We start from the raw sequence: 14,469 nt of genomic DNA, 5'->3' as shown, positions 1-14,469 counted from the left end.
CAGTTCCTCATTCTTAATGAGCTCACGTGAGTTCTCTCCCCAACGGAGCTCCAGACCAAGTAACAATGAAGACACCAGCAGCGTGTAGGGGGCAGGCCTGGTCCACTTGTCAGGAGAGAGCAGTCACTGGAGGGTAAGAAGGGGACGGGGCCTAGTCCTACAGACGGGAGAGAGCACAGACAGGAGAGAGCAAGGTACAGGGGTAGAAGGGGACGGCTGATGTGAAGAAGGGGGCGGGGCCTATTCTTGCATCCTTTCAAAATTCGACTTTTTAAAATTCGACATTTGACAAATTCGATTTTCTGCAATGGTACAAATGCGGCAATTCAACAAAAGTATATTCAATTGAAGTTTGTAAATTCGACAACAGTGCTTTTAAACAGTAAATTCGTCATTTTCAATCCGCCACACTTTGCAGGCGGAATCTAATAAAAAATAATATTTTTTTGGGGTAATAGCATATCTATTTATATTAGAAGGGATTAGGTACTTGGTTTGTCTTTTTTGGAGGCACAAGTATTATTTATATATTTTTTAAAAGATTATTATTATTATTATTATTATTATTTTTTTAAATGGAATGTGAAAAACCCGGAAAAGAAAAATTGCGTGGGGTCCCCCCTCCAAAGCATAACCAGCCTCGGGCTCTTCGATCTGGTCCTGGTTCTAAAAATCCGGGGGAAAAACGGACAGGGGATCCCCCGTATTTTTAAAACCAGCTCCGGGCTCTGCGCCTGGTGCTGGTGCAAAAAATACGGGGGACAAAAAGAGTAGGGTCCCCCATTATTTTTACACCAGCATCGGGCTCCACTAGCTGGACAGATAGTGCCACAGCCGGGGGTCACTTTTATACAGTGCCCTGCGGCCGTGGCATTAAATATCCAACTAGTCACCCCTGGCCGGGGTACCCTGGGGGAGTGGGGACCCCTTCAATCAAGGGGTCCCCCCCCAGCCACCCAAGGGCCAGGGGTGAAGCCCAAGGCTGTCCCCCCATCCAAGGGCTGCGGATGGGAGGGTGATAGCCTTGAGAAAATTGAAAGAATATTGTTTTTTCCAGTAGTACTACAAGTCCCAGCAAGCCTCCCCCGCAATCTGGTACTTTGAGAACCACAAGTACCAGCATGCGGGAGAAAAACGTGCCCGCTGGTACCTGTAGTTCTACTGGGGGAAAAATACCCAAATAAAAACAGGACACAGACACCGTGAAAGTATAACTTTATTTCACACCTGCCGACACACACATACTTACCTATGTTGACACGAAGCAGTCGGTCCTCTTCTCCAAGTAGAATCCACGGGTACCTGAAAATAAAAGATAATTATACTCACCTGATCCAGGTTCCAGATTAACTCCACGTACTTGGCAAAACAACAAACCGAACACCCGGACCAGACGGACTGAAAGGGGTCCCATGTTTACACATGGGACCCCTTTCCACGAATGCAGACATCCGAATCTCGCGGGAATCCGACAGCGGGATGATGACGTTCGGGCGCGCTCGGGTTAGCCGAGCAAGGCGGGAAGGTTCGAACCTGCCTCGGACCCATGTAAAATGGGTGAAGTTCGGGGGGTCCGGATTCCGACGAACCGAACCCACTCATCACTAGTATGTACGTGTGTGTCAGGTGCCGTGCGCGTACGTACGTGTGTGTCAGGTGTCGTGCGTGTACGTGTGTGTGTGTGTGTGTGTGTGTCAGGTGGCGCGTACCTACATGTGTGTATGTCAGGTGCTGTGCATGTGTGTACGTACACGCGTGTATGTGTCAGGTGCCGCGTGTGTGTGTGTGTGTGTGTGCCAGTGTGCCAGGAGCCACGCGTGTACATGCGTGAGGGTGTTAGGAGCCGCACGTATACGTACATACGTGTAGGTTTCAGGTGCCGCGCGTATACATACGTGTGTGTGTCAGGAGCCGAGCGCGTACGTACATGTGTGTGTGTCAGGAGCAACGCGCGTGTGTGTCAGGAGCCACACGTGTGCATACGTGTGTGTGTCAGGTGCCACACATGTACGTACGTGTGTGTGTGTTTGTGTCAGGTGCCGCGCGTGTACGTGTGTGTGTCAAGTGCCGCGTGTGTACGTACGTATGTGTGTGCCTGGAGCCGCGCGTGTACATACATGTGTGTGTGTGTGTCTCAGGTGCTGTACGTGTATGTGTGTGTCTCAGGTGCTGCACGTGTATATGTGTGTATTTCAGGTGCTGCATTTGTATGCGTCAGCTGCCACGTGGGTGTCAGGTGTTGAGCGTGTATGTGTTTGTGTCAGCTGTCGCATCTGTATGTGTGTGACTGTCAGGTGCTGCGCGTGTATGTGTGTTTCAGGTGCTGTTCATGTATGTGGGAGTGGCAGGTGCTGCATGTGTATATATGTGTGAGTGGCAGGTGCTGCGTGTGTATACGAGTGTGTGTGAGGTGCTGCGAGTGTATGTGTGTGTTAGGTGCACTGAGTGTATATGATTGTGTGTCAGGTGCTGTGCATGTGTGCGTTAAATGCCACATGTATATATGTGTGTCAGGTGCTGCGTGTGTGTGTGTGTGTGTGTCAGGTGCTGCATGTTTGTATGTGTGTGTGTGTGTCAGGTGCTGCATGTCTGTATGTGTGTGTGTGTCAGGCGCTGCATGTCTGTGTGTGTGTGTGTGTGTGTGTGTGTGTGTCAGGTGCTGCATGTCTGTATATGTGTGTGGGTGTGTCAGGTGATGCATGTCTGTGTGTGGGTGTGTCAGGTGATGCATGTGTGTGTGTGTGTGGGTGTGTCAGGTGCTGCATGTCTGTGTGTGTGTGTGTGGGTGTGTGTGTCTGTCAGGTGCTGCATGTGTGTGTCAGGTGCTGCATGTCTGCGTGTGTGTGTGTCAGGCGCTGTATGTCTGCGTGTGTGTGTCAGGCGCTGCATATCTGTGTCAGGTGCTGTGTGTGTGTGTGCGTGTCTGTCAGGTGCTGCGTGTCTGCGTGTGTGTCAGGCGCTGCGTGTCTGCGTGTGTGTCAGGCGCTGCGTGTCTGCGTGTGTCAGGCGCTGCGTGTCTGCGTGTGTGTCAGGCGCTGCGTGTGTGTCAGGCGCTGCGTGTGTGTCAGGCGCTGCGTGTGTGTCAGGCGCTGCGTGTCTGCGTGTGTGTCAGGCGCTGCGTGTCTGCGTGTGTGTCAGGCGCTGCGTGTGTGTCAGGCTCTGCGTGTGTCAGGCGCTGCGTGTGTGTCAGGCGCTGCGTGTCTGCGTGTGTGTCAGGCGCTGCGTGTCTGCGTGTGTGTCAGGCGCTGCGTGTCTGCGTGTGTGTCAGGCGCTGCGTGTGTGTCAGGCTCTGCGTGTGTCAGGCGCTGCGTGTGTGTCAGGCGCTGCGTGTCTGCGTGTGTGTCAGGCGCTGCGTGTCTGCGTGTGTGTCAGGCGCTGCGTGTCTGCGTGTGTGAGGGGAGGGTGACCGGACACACGGCAGGGAGGGGAGGGGGTGGCCGAACACAGCAGGAAGAGGGGGGAGTTGCCGAACACACAGCAGGGGAGGGGAGGGGATGGTGGCCAAACAAACAGCAGGGGAGGGGAGGGGGGGGAGGGGAGGCCGGACACACAGCAGGTGAGTGGGGGGGGTGGCTGGACACACAGCAGGGAGGGGGGGTAGGCAGGACACACAGCAGGGGAGGGGAGGGTGGCCGGACAAACAGCAGGGAGAGAGGGGGGGGGTAGGCCAGACACACAGCAGGGGAGGGGGGGTGGCTGGACACACAGCAGGTGAGGGGGGGCTGGACACACAGCAGGTGAGGGGGGGGGCTGGACACACAGCAGGTGAGGGGGGGGGCCTGGACACACAGCAGGTGAGGGGGGGGCTGGACACACAGCAGGTGAGGGGGGGGGCTGGACACACAGCAGGTGGGGGGGGGGCTGGACACGCAGCAGGTGAGGGGGGGGGCTGGACACGCAGCAGGTGAGGGGGGGTAGGCCGGACACACAGCAGGGGAGGGGAGGGTGGCCGGACACACAGCAGGGGAGGGGAGGGTGGCCGGACACACAGCAGGGGAGGGGAGGGTGGCCGGACAAACAGCAGGGGAGGGGAGGGTGGCCGGACAAACAGCAGGGAGGGGGGGGGTAGGCCGGACACACAGCAGGGGAGGAGGGGGGGCTGGACACACAGCAGGTGAGGGGGGGGGCTGGACACACAGCAGGTGAGGGGGGGGGGTAGGCCGGACACACAGCAGGGAGGGGGGGGGTAGGCCGCCGGACACACAGCAGGGAGGGGGGGTAGGCAGGACACACAGCAGGGGAGGGGAGGGTGGCCGGACAAACAGCAGGGAGAGAGGGGGGGGTAGGCCGGACACACAGCAGGGGAGGGGGGGTGGCTGGACACACAGCAGGTGAGGGGGGGCTGGACACACAGCAGGTGAGGGGGGGGGGCTGGACACACAGCAGGTGAGGGGGGGGGCCTGGACACACAGCAGGTGAGGGGGGGGGCTGGACACACAGCAGGTGAGGGGGGGGGGGGCTGGACACACAGCAGGTGGGGGGGGGGGGGCTGGACACGCAGCAGGTGAGGGGGGGGGCTGGACACGCAGCAGGTGAGGGGGGGTAGGCCGGACACACAGCAGGGGAGGGGAGGGTGGCCGGACACACAGCAGGGGAGGGGAGGGTGGCCGGACACACAGCAGGGGAGGGGAGGGTGGCCGGACAAACAGCAGGGGAGGGGAGGGTGGCCGGACAAACAGCAGGGAGGGGGGGGGGGTAGGCCGGACACACAGCAGGGGAGGAGGGGGGGCTGGACACACAGCAGGTGAGGGGGGGGGGCTGGACACACAGCAGGTGAGGGGGGGGTAGGCCGGACACACAGCAGGGAGGGGGGGGTAGGCCGCCGGACACACAGCAGGGGAGGGGAGGGTGGCCGGACAAACAGCAGGGAGGGGGGGGTAGGCCGGACACACAGCAGGTGAGGGGGGGGGGTGGCCGGACAAACAGCAGGGAGGGGGGGGGGTAGGCCAGACACACAGCAGGTGAGGGGGGGGGGGGGGGCTGGACACACAGCAGGGAGGGGGGGGTAGGCCGGACACACAGCAGGTGAGGGGGGGGGGCTGGACACACAGCAGGGAGGGGGGGGGGTAGGCCGGACACACAGCAGGTGAGGGGGGGGGGGGGGGCTGGACACACAGCAGGTGAGGGGGGGGGGGCTGGACACACAGCAGGTGAGGGGGGGGGGTAGGCCGGACACACAGCAGGTGAGGGGGGGGTGGCTGGACACACAGCAGGGAGGGAAGGGGGTAGGGGGGTGGCCTTATTATAATAACCGTGTGGGGGAGGAGTCTGCGGCGGTGGGTGAATGAGATGTGGGGGCAGGCTGCTAAGGGTGCAGGGGAGGAGGGGAAGGGAGCCGGATGGATCTGAATGTGAGCCGCACGTAAGGGACCATACTGATCCTCCCCACCTCAGCCCGCTGGTGCTGCTGCCTGACTTCTTCCGTGCAGCACAGCTGTCTTCTCCGGCTGCCGCTGCCGCTCCCGCACCCGCTTCAGGTGTGGGGGTACCACACCGCTCAGTAGGCAAGCGCTGTCAGTCAGGAGTCAGCGCTGCACCGGATGTCTCTTCTGGATGTCCTCTGACTTTCTCCTGCGGCGCAACTCCAGCTATTCCTCCCGCTGCGGCTCCCACTTTGGGTAAGGGGACCATATTGCTCAGTAGTGAGCACTTTCGGTAAGCCTGCGGCTGCTATGCCGCTACCCCTCTCCTCCACAGTCCTAATGGGTCGCTGCAGTCTGTAAGGGACCGCAGGTGCACACACCCAGGAACCGCTGGCTCTCCTCCCGCCGCCAGCAGCTACTTTTATAACCTCAGCCTGCACGAGACCCCTTCCCTCACTCACTCTCGCTCTCCTGGCGGCCACTGCGCAGCCGCAACAAATTGAAAAGCCCTATCTCTATAATGGGGCATATTTCTCTTAATTAAAAAAACCCTATAACTTTCTGAAAAACCACAACCCCAAAAGGCACTACACTGGGGCATACTCTATCTAGTAAAACAAACCCCAAGTCTTAATTCGTCCTCTATCCGGAGTTATGCCTTCCCAAAAAATATCTACAGTAATTCACTCTATAGGAAAACGGTGTCAAAAAGCCACAAAGGAAGCCACAGAAAAAAACTGACAGTTGGAACTTTAGGTTACTCCCAATTCCTCATTTTTTATTATTTTGCCCTGAAATTTGGCATGCAGCACCGGGTGACGATTCTACACGCCCATGCCAAATTTCAGCTCAGTACGTCCAATCAGTTTTGAGGTGTAGCCCCTCAAACACCATGCCCCCATCTCAGAAGTTCCCTATGGGAGAATTCCGTTTGTTCGATTCAGCCTTAATATAAGGGCACGACCGTGCCCTTATAATATCTATCTATCTATCTATCTATCTATCTATCTATCTATCTATCTATCTATCTATCTATCTATCTATCGTATGTGTGTGTATATATACATCTATACATACATGCGCTAACACCTGGACATACACTGATGTACCCACACCTAATATCCATACATACACGCCCTGACACCTGGACATACACCAACATTCCCACACCTGCATCTATACATACACATGCTGACACCTGGACATACACCAACATACAAGCACCTGCATCTATATATACACGCGCTGACAAATGGACATACACCGACGTACCCACACTTGCATCTATACATACATGCACTGACATCTGGACATACAAGCACCTGCATCTATACATACACGCGCTGACACCTGAACCTACACTGACCTTCCCACACCTGCATCTATACATACACATTCTGACACCTGGACATACACAGACGTACCCACACCTGCATCTATACATACACGCGTTGACACCTGGACGTACACTGACGTACACACACCTAAATCTATATATGCATGGATGCAAATGTGGGTACGTCTGTATACGTCCAGGTGTTAGCATGTGTATGTATAGATGTTAGGTGTGGGTACATCAGTGTATATCCAGGTGTCAGCACATGTATGTATAGATTCACATGTGGGTAAGCCGGTGTACGTCCACGTGTCAGCATGTGTAGGTATAGATGCAGGTGTGGGTACGTTGGTGTACGTTTAGGGGTCAGCGTGTTAATGTATAGATGTTGGTGTGTATGTCAGTGTACGTACAGATATAGGTGTGTGTGTGTGTGTGTGTATGTATGTATGTATGTATATGTATAGAGGAAGGTGTGATACATACATATAACACATACATGATAGATACATACATATATCACACACACGATAGATAGATAGATAGATAGATAGATAGATAGATAGATAGATAGATAGATAGATAGATAGATACATACAAGATAGATACATACATACATGATAGATACATATATATACACACACACATACGATAGATAGATAGATAGATAGATAGATAGATAGATAGATAGATAGATAGATAGATAGATATCACAAACATATATGATTCATACATATATCACACACACATACATGATACATACATGAGAAAGACCTGGGATGGTGATGAGGCCAGGGCCCCCTGCTGATGTTGCGTTGAGGAAGGCAGTGTTCCAGGGCAGATGCCAGTCGGGGAGAGCGCCGCGCAGCCCGGGAAAAATACTGCTGAGGAGCTACATCTGGAAGAGCCCCTGGGAGGGAGAGTGCCACATGCCCCATCCTGCGCGGCAGACTCTGCAGGCCTGCACATGGGAAGGGAGGTCTCTGGCCACACGTACTCACCCTTCTGCTGAAGCCCCGCTGCTGTCCCCATCAGCGCTCTCCAGCGGGGAGCGGGGCCAGGATGAACCTCAACCTGTGAGAACTATCTTCATGATTAAGAGATCTCATATGCAAGATAAGTATGTGTTGGGATAGGGCTGGGGAGGGTGGCTGCTCGGGCACACCCCCGTCAAGTTAAGGAGATTTAACTGAGGAAGCACAAGGGAACTCTCGTCTGGGGACAACAACTGCAGGGAGACCACATCTTTTCAGATGAACATGGGAGGGCAGAAGGCTGCCTAATACTGAAGCACCCCCAAACAACAAACCAAATGCAACAACTAGTGCAAGCATTCCTGGGGGAAGGCCTGCAGCAGATTGATTTGCATATGGTAATGCCATCCAAGCAGTGGGTCAAAGTTGGCTTCAACCCTCGTCTGCATATGAAAAGAGAAAAGGGGCGTGCAGGGCATGGCGGCCTTTTGCGGCGCTTGGGTGACCCTTAGTTCGCATTAAACATCTCCACCCTCCTTCGGTGTGGGGCTCATGTTGGCAATGCCCCAGCCCCTGAAGCATTCAAGCTGATTTCTTGCAGCAGCTGGGTACTGTAACAGCTCCAGAGCTGCTCTGTGAGGCAAGTAAAAGGGTGTGGGCCCTGCAGCACTACCTGTAGTTTGCATTGTGTGTTGGAAGGCACAAAGTAAGCAGACGGGAGAAGTCAGGATAGTGCGCAAGGGCATAGAAGGGAGCGGCTCAAGAAAAGAGAAGTGGAAACAGACAGCAAACTAGGCTGGAGAGAGACCTGAGACAAAGAGATCTGAATTATACGAGAGCCGACCAGAGGAAACACAAATTATGCAGTCAAGTTTCCCACATTTGGGGAAATCACAGGGGCAGCACACCCAGAGTGCAATGGGTGAGCCTTGCCCTGGGAGAAGCACCTACATGATCATAGTATCTCACCTGGCAGGTAAGTAGGAGTTGGGCTAGAGCTGCGAAGGGTCGCTGCTCGGGTACCCCCCTGTCAAGTGAAGGAGATCCAACTGAGGCAGCACAAGGGAACTCTCGAAAGAGGAACAAGGCTAGAGGAAGATCTGAGACAAAGAAATCTGATTTTTACCAGAGTTGACCAGAAGAAAGCACAAACACAGTCCCCCACTACCACAAATAATGCAGTTGAGTTTCCCACATTTGGGGAAATCACAGGGGTCAGCATACCCAGAATGCAATGAATGAACCTCACCCTGGGAGAACAATCTTCATGACCATGGTATCTCCTATGCAAAATAAGTATGATTTGGGATAGGGCTGGGGAGGGCCGCTGCTCAGGCACATCTCTGTCAAGTAAAGGAGATTCAACTGAGGCAGCACAAGGGAACTCTCATCTGGGGACAACAACTGCAGGGAGAACACATATTTTCAGATGAACATGGGAGGGCAGAAGGCTGCCTAATACTGAAGCACCCCCAAACAACAAACCAAATGCAACAACTAGTGCAAGCATTCCTGGGGGAAGGCCTGCAGCAGATGGATTTGCATATGGTGATGTCATCCAAGCAGTGGGTCAAAGTTGGCTTCAACCCTCGTCTGCATATGAAAAGAAAAAAGGGATGTGCAGGGCATGGCGTCCTTTTGTGGCGCTTGGATGACCCCTAATTCGCATTAAACATCTCCACCCTCCTTCGGTGTGGGGCTCATGTTGGCTATGCCCCAGCCCCTGAAGCATTCAAGATGATTTCTTGCAGCAGCTGGGCACTGTAGCAGCTCCAGAGCTTCTCTGTAAAGCATGTAAAAGGGTGTGGGCCCTGCAGCACTACCTGTAGTATGCATTGTGCGTTGGAAGGCACAAAGTAAGCAGACGGGAGAGGTCAGGATAGTGCGCAAGGGCATAGAAGGGAGCGGCTCAAGAAAAGAGAAGTGGAAACAGACAGCAAACTAGGCTGGAGAAAGACCTGAGACAAAGAGATCTGAATTATATGAGAGCCGACCAGAGGAAACACAAATTATGCAGTCAAGTGTCCCACATTTGGGGAAATCGCAGGAGCAGCACACCCAGAGTGCAATGGGTGAGCCTTGCCCTGGGAGAAGCACCTTCCTGATCATAGTATCTCACCTGGCAGGTAAATAGGAGTTGGGCTAGAGCTGGGGAGGGTCGCTGCTCGTGCACCCCACTGTCAAGTGAAGGAGATCCAACTGAGGCAGCACAAGGGAACTCTCGAAAGAAGAACAAGGCTAGAGGAAGATCTGAGACAAAGAAATCTGACTTTTACCAGAGCTGACCAGAGGAAAGCACAAACACAGTCCCCCACTACCACAAATAATGCAGTTGAGTTTCCCACATTTGGGGAAATCACAGGGGTCAGCATACCCAGAATGCAATGAATGAACCTCACCCTGGGAGAACAATCTTCATGACCATGGTATCTCCTATGCAAAATAAGTATGATGTGGGATAGGGCTGGGGAGGGCCGCTGCTCAGGCACATCTCTGTCAAGTAAAGGAGATTCAACTGAGGCAGCACAAGGGAACTCTCATCTGGGGACAACAACTGCAGGGAGAACACATATTTTCAGATGAACATGGGAGGGCAGAAGGCTGCCTAATACTGAAGCACCCCCAAACAACAAACCAAATGCAACAACTAGTGCAAGCAATCCTGGGGGAAGGCCTGCAGCAGATTGATTTGCATATGGTAATGCCATCCAAGCAGTGGGTCAAAGTTGGCTTCAACCCTCGTCTGCATATCAAAAAAGAGAAAAGGGGCGTGCAGGGCATGGCGGCCTTTTGCGGCGCTTGGATGACCCCTAGTTTGCATTAAACACCTCCACCCTCCTTCGGTGTGGGGCTCATGTTGGCTATGCCCCAGCCCCTGAAGCATTCAAGCTGATTTCTTGCAGCAGCTGGGCACTGTAACAGCTCAAGAGCTGCTCTGTAAGGCAAGTAAAAGGGTGTGGGCCCTGCAGCACTACCTGTAGTTTGCATTGTGCATTGGAAGGCACAAAGTAAGCAGACGGGAGAAGTCAGGATAGTGCGCAAGGGCATAGAAGGGAGCGGCTCAAGAAAAGAGAAGTGGAAACAGACAGCAAACTAGGCTGGAGAGAGACCTGAGACAAAGAGATCTGAATTATACGAGAGCCGACCAGGGGAAACACAAATTATGCAGTCAAGTGTCCCACATTTGGGGAAATTGCAGGAGCAGCACACCCAGAGTGCAATGGGTGAGCCTTGCCCTGGGAGTAGCACCTTCATGATCATAGTATCTCACCTGGCAGGTAAGTAGGAGTTGGGCTAGAGCTGGGGAGGGTCGCTGCTCGGGCACCCCCCTGTCAAGTGAAGGAGATCCAACTGAGGCAGCACAAGGGAACTCTTGAAAGAGGAACAAGGCTAGAGGAAGATCTGAGACAAAGAAATCTGACTTTTATCAGAGCTGACCAGAGGAAAGCACAAACACAGTCCCCCTCTACCACAAATAATGCAGTCGAGTTTCCCACATTTGGGGAAATCACAGGGGTCAGCATACCCAGAATGCAATGAATGAACCTCACCCTGGGAGAACAATCTTCATGACCATGGTATCTCCTATGCAAAATAAGTATGATTTGGGATAGGGCTGGGGAGGGCCGCTGCTCAGGCACATCTCTGTCAAGTAAAGGAGATTCAACTGAGGCAGCACAAGGGAACTCTCATCTGGGGACAACAACTGCAGGGAGAACACATATTTTCAGATGAACATGGGAGGGCAGAAGGCTGCCTAATACTGAAGCACCCCCAAACAACAAACCAAATGCAACAACTAGTACAAGCATTCCTGGGGGAAGGCCTGCAGCAGATGGATTTGTATAGGGTGATGTCATCCAAGCAGTGGGTCAAAGTTGGCTTCAACCCTCATCTGCATATGAAAAGAGAAAAGGGGCGTGCAGGGCATGGCGGCCTTTTGCGGCGCTTGGATGACCCCTAGTTCGCATTAAACACCTCCACCCTCATTCGGTGTGGGGCTCATGTTGGCTATGCCCCAGCCCCTGAAGCATTCAAGCTGATTTCTTGCAGCAGCTGGGCACTGTAACAGCTCCAGAGCTGCTCTGTAAGGCAAGTAAAAGGGTGTGGGCCCTGCAGCACTACCTGTAGTTCGCATTGTGCGTTGGAAGGCACAAAGTAAGCAGACGGGAGAAGTCAGGATAGTGCGCAAGGGCATAGAAGGGAGCGGCTCAAGAAAAGAGAAGTGGAAACAGACAGCAAACTAGGCTGGAGAGAGACCTGAGACAAAGAGATCTGAATTATATGAGAGCCGACCAAGGGAAACACAAATTATGCAGTCAAGTTTCCCACATTTGGGGAAATCAAAGGGGCAGCACACCCAGAGTGCAATAGGTGAGCCTTGCCCTGGGAGAAGCACCTACATGATCATAGTATCTCACCTGGCAGGTAAGTAGGAGTTGAGCTAGAGCTGGGGAGGGTCGCTGCTCGGGCACCCCCCTGTCAAGTGAAGGAGATCCAACTGAGGCAGCACAAGGGAACTCTCGAAAGAAGAACAAGGCTAGAGGAAGATCTGAGACAAAGAAATCTGACTTTTGCCAGAGCTGACCAGAGGAAAGCACAAACACAGTCCCCCTCTACCACAAATAATGCAGTCGAGTTTCCCACATTTGGGGAAATCACAGGGGTCATCATACCCAGAATGCAATGAATGAACCTCACCCTGGGAGAACAATCTTCATGACCATGATATCTCCTATGCAAAATAAGTATGATTTGGGATAGGGCTGGGGAGGGCCGCTGCTCAGGCACATCTCTGTCAAGTAAAGGCGATTCAACTGAGGCAGCACAAGGGAACTCTCATCTGGGGACAACAACTGCAGGGAGAACACATATTTTCAGATGAACATGGGAGGGCAGAAGGCTGCCTAATACTGAAGCACCCCCAAACAACAAACCAAATGCAACAACTAGTACAAGCATTCCTGGGGGAAGGCCTGCAGCAGATGGATTTGCATATGGTGATGTCATCCAAGCAGTGGGTCAAAGTTGGCTTCAACCCTCGTCTGCATATGAAAAGAAAAAAGGGATGTGCAGGGCATGGCGGCCTTTTGCGGCGCTTGCATGACCCCTAATTCGCATTAAACACCTCCACCCTCCTTCGGTGTGGGGCTCATGTTGGCTATGCCCCAGTACCTGAAGCATTCAAGCTGATTTCTTGCAGCAGCTGGGCACTGTAACAGCTCCAGAGCTGCTCTGTAAGGCATCTAAAAGGGTGTGGGCCCTGCAGCACTACCTGTAGTTCGCATTGTGCGTTGGAAGGCACAAAGTAAGCAGACGGGAGAAGTCAGGATAGTGCGCAAGGGCATAGAAGGGAGCGGTTCAAGAAAAGAGAAGTGGAAACAGACAGCAAACTAGGCTGGAGAGAGACCTGAGACAAAGAGATCTGAATTATACGAGAGCCGACCAGAGGAAACACAAATTATGCAGTCAAGTGTCCCACATTTGGGGAAATCGCAGGAGCAGCACACCCAGAGTGCAATGGGTGAGCCTTGCCCTGGGAGAAGCACCTTCCTGATCATAGTATCTCACCTGGCAGGTAAGTAGGAGTTGAGCTAGAGCTGGGGAGGGTCGCTGCTCGGGCACCCCCCTGTCAAGTGAAGGAGATCCAACTGAGGCAGCACAAGGGAACTCTCGAAAGAAGAACAAGGCTAGAGGAAGATCTGAGACAAAGAAATCTGACTTTTACCAGAGCTGACCAGAGGAAAGCACAAACACAGTCCCCCTCTACCACAAATAATGCAGTCGAGTTTCCCACATTTGGGGAAATCACAGGGGTCATCATACCCAGAATGCAATGAATGAACCTCACCCTGGGAGAACAATCTTCATGACCATGATATCTCCTATGCAAAATAAGTATGATTTGGGATAGGGCTGGGGAGGGCCGCTGCTCAGGCACATCTCTGTCAAGTAAAGGCGAATCAACTGAGGCAGCACAAGGGAACTCTCATCTGGGGACAACAACTGCAGGGAGAACACATATTTTCAGATGAACATGGGAGGGCAGAAGGCTGCCTAATACTGAAGCACCCCCAAACAACAAACCAAATGCAACAACTAGTACAAGCATTCCTGGGGGAAGGCCTGCAGCAGATGGATTTGCATATGGTGATGTCATCCAAGCAGTGGGTCAAAGTTGGCTTCAACCCTCGTCTGCATATGAAAAGAAAAAAGGGATGTGCAGGGCATGGCGTCCTTTTGTGGCGCTTGGATGACCCTTAATTCGCATTAAACATCTCCACCCTCCATCGGTGTGGGGCTCATGTTGGCTATGCCCCAGCCCCTGAAGCATTCAAGATGATTTCTTGCAGCAGCTGGGCACTGTAACAGCTCCAGAGCTGTTCTGTAAAGCATGTAAAAGGGTGTAGGCCCTGCAGCACTACCTGTAGTATGCATTGTGCGTTGGAAGGCACAAAGTAAGCAGACGGGAGAGGTCAGGATAGTGCGCAAGGGCATAGAAGGGAGCGGCTCAAGAAAAGAGAAGTGGAAACAGACAGCAAACTAGGCTGGAGAAAGACCTGAGACAAAGAGATCTGAATTATACGAGAGCCGACCAGAGGAAACACAAATTATGCAGTCAAGTTTCCCACATTTGGGGAAATCGCAGGAGCAGCACACCCAGAGTGCAATGGGTGAGCCTTGCCCTGGGAGAAGCACCTACATGATCATAGTATCTCACCTGGCAGGTAAGTAGGAGTTGGGCTAGAGCTGGGGAGGGTCGCTGCTCGGGCACCCCCCTGTCAAGTGAAGGAGA

The 14,469-nt window shown here is 53.3% G+C and overlaps 10 non-coding genes and 1 pseudogene across 10 annotated transcripts; all 11 read right to left on the bottom strand.

The window, feature by feature from the left end:
• Window positions 1–8,494: 8,494 nt before the first annotated feature.
• On the bottom strand, window positions 8,495–8,657 carry LOC135037438 (U1 spliceosomal RNA). Its single transcript, XR_010231991.1, has one exon. It is a non-coding gene; the product is annotated as a U1 spliceosomal RNA (small nuclear RNA).
• A 152-nt stretch (window positions 8,658–8,809) lies between these two features.
• Window positions 8,810–8,973, bottom strand: LOC135037423 (U1 spliceosomal RNA). The gene has a single exon (XR_010231976.1). It is a non-coding gene; the product is annotated as a U1 spliceosomal RNA (small nuclear RNA).
• A 671-nt stretch (window positions 8,974–9,644) lies between these two features.
• Window positions 9,645–9,807, bottom strand: LOC135037442 (U1 spliceosomal RNA). Its single transcript, XR_010231995.1, has one exon. It is a non-coding gene; the product is annotated as a U1 spliceosomal RNA (small nuclear RNA).
• Window positions 9,808–9,959: 152 nt separating this feature from the next.
• LOC135037418 (U1 spliceosomal RNA) lies at window positions 9,960–10,123 on the bottom strand. Its single transcript, XR_010231971.1, has one exon. It is a non-coding gene; the product is annotated as a U1 spliceosomal RNA (small nuclear RNA).
• Window positions 10,124–10,796: 673 nt separating this feature from the next.
• LOC135037440 (U1 spliceosomal RNA) lies at window positions 10,797–10,959 on the bottom strand. The gene has a single exon (XR_010231993.1). It is a non-coding gene; the product is annotated as a U1 spliceosomal RNA (small nuclear RNA).
• A 152-nt stretch (window positions 10,960–11,111) lies between these two features.
• Window positions 11,112–11,275, bottom strand: LOC135037422 (U1 spliceosomal RNA). Its single transcript, XR_010231975.1, has one exon. It is a non-coding gene; the product is annotated as a U1 spliceosomal RNA (small nuclear RNA).
• Window positions 11,276–11,973: 698 nt separating this feature from the next.
• Window positions 11,974–12,109, bottom strand: LOC135037448 (U1 spliceosomal RNA; annotated as a pseudogene).
• A 152-nt stretch (window positions 12,110–12,261) lies between these two features.
• On the bottom strand, window positions 12,262–12,425 carry LOC135037431 (U1 spliceosomal RNA). The gene has a single exon (XR_010231984.1). It is a non-coding gene; the product is annotated as a U1 spliceosomal RNA (small nuclear RNA).
• A 671-nt stretch (window positions 12,426–13,096) lies between these two features.
• On the bottom strand, window positions 13,097–13,259 carry LOC135037436 (U1 spliceosomal RNA). Its single transcript, XR_010231989.1, has one exon. It is a non-coding gene; the product is annotated as a U1 spliceosomal RNA (small nuclear RNA).
• Window positions 13,260–13,411: 152 nt separating this feature from the next.
• LOC135037430 (U1 spliceosomal RNA) lies at window positions 13,412–13,575 on the bottom strand. The gene has a single exon (XR_010231983.1). It is a non-coding gene; the product is annotated as a U1 spliceosomal RNA (small nuclear RNA).
• Window positions 13,576–14,246: 671 nt separating this feature from the next.
• Window positions 14,247–14,409, bottom strand: LOC135037437 (U1 spliceosomal RNA). Its single transcript, XR_010231990.1, has one exon. It is a non-coding gene; the product is annotated as a U1 spliceosomal RNA (small nuclear RNA).
• Window positions 14,410–14,469: the final 60 nt, after the last annotated feature.

Source organism: Pseudophryne corroboree, unplaced genomic scaffold (assembly GCF_028390025.1).
Source record: "Pseudophryne corroboree isolate aPseCor3 unplaced genomic scaffold, aPseCor3.hap2 scaffold_674, whole genome shotgun sequence".
Taxonomy (NCBI): Eukaryota; Metazoa; Chordata; class Amphibia; order Anura; family Myobatrachidae; genus Pseudophryne; species Pseudophryne corroboree.
Note: the sequence above shows the minus strand (reverse complement) of the source record. Positions and strands in the feature narration are given on the sequence as shown.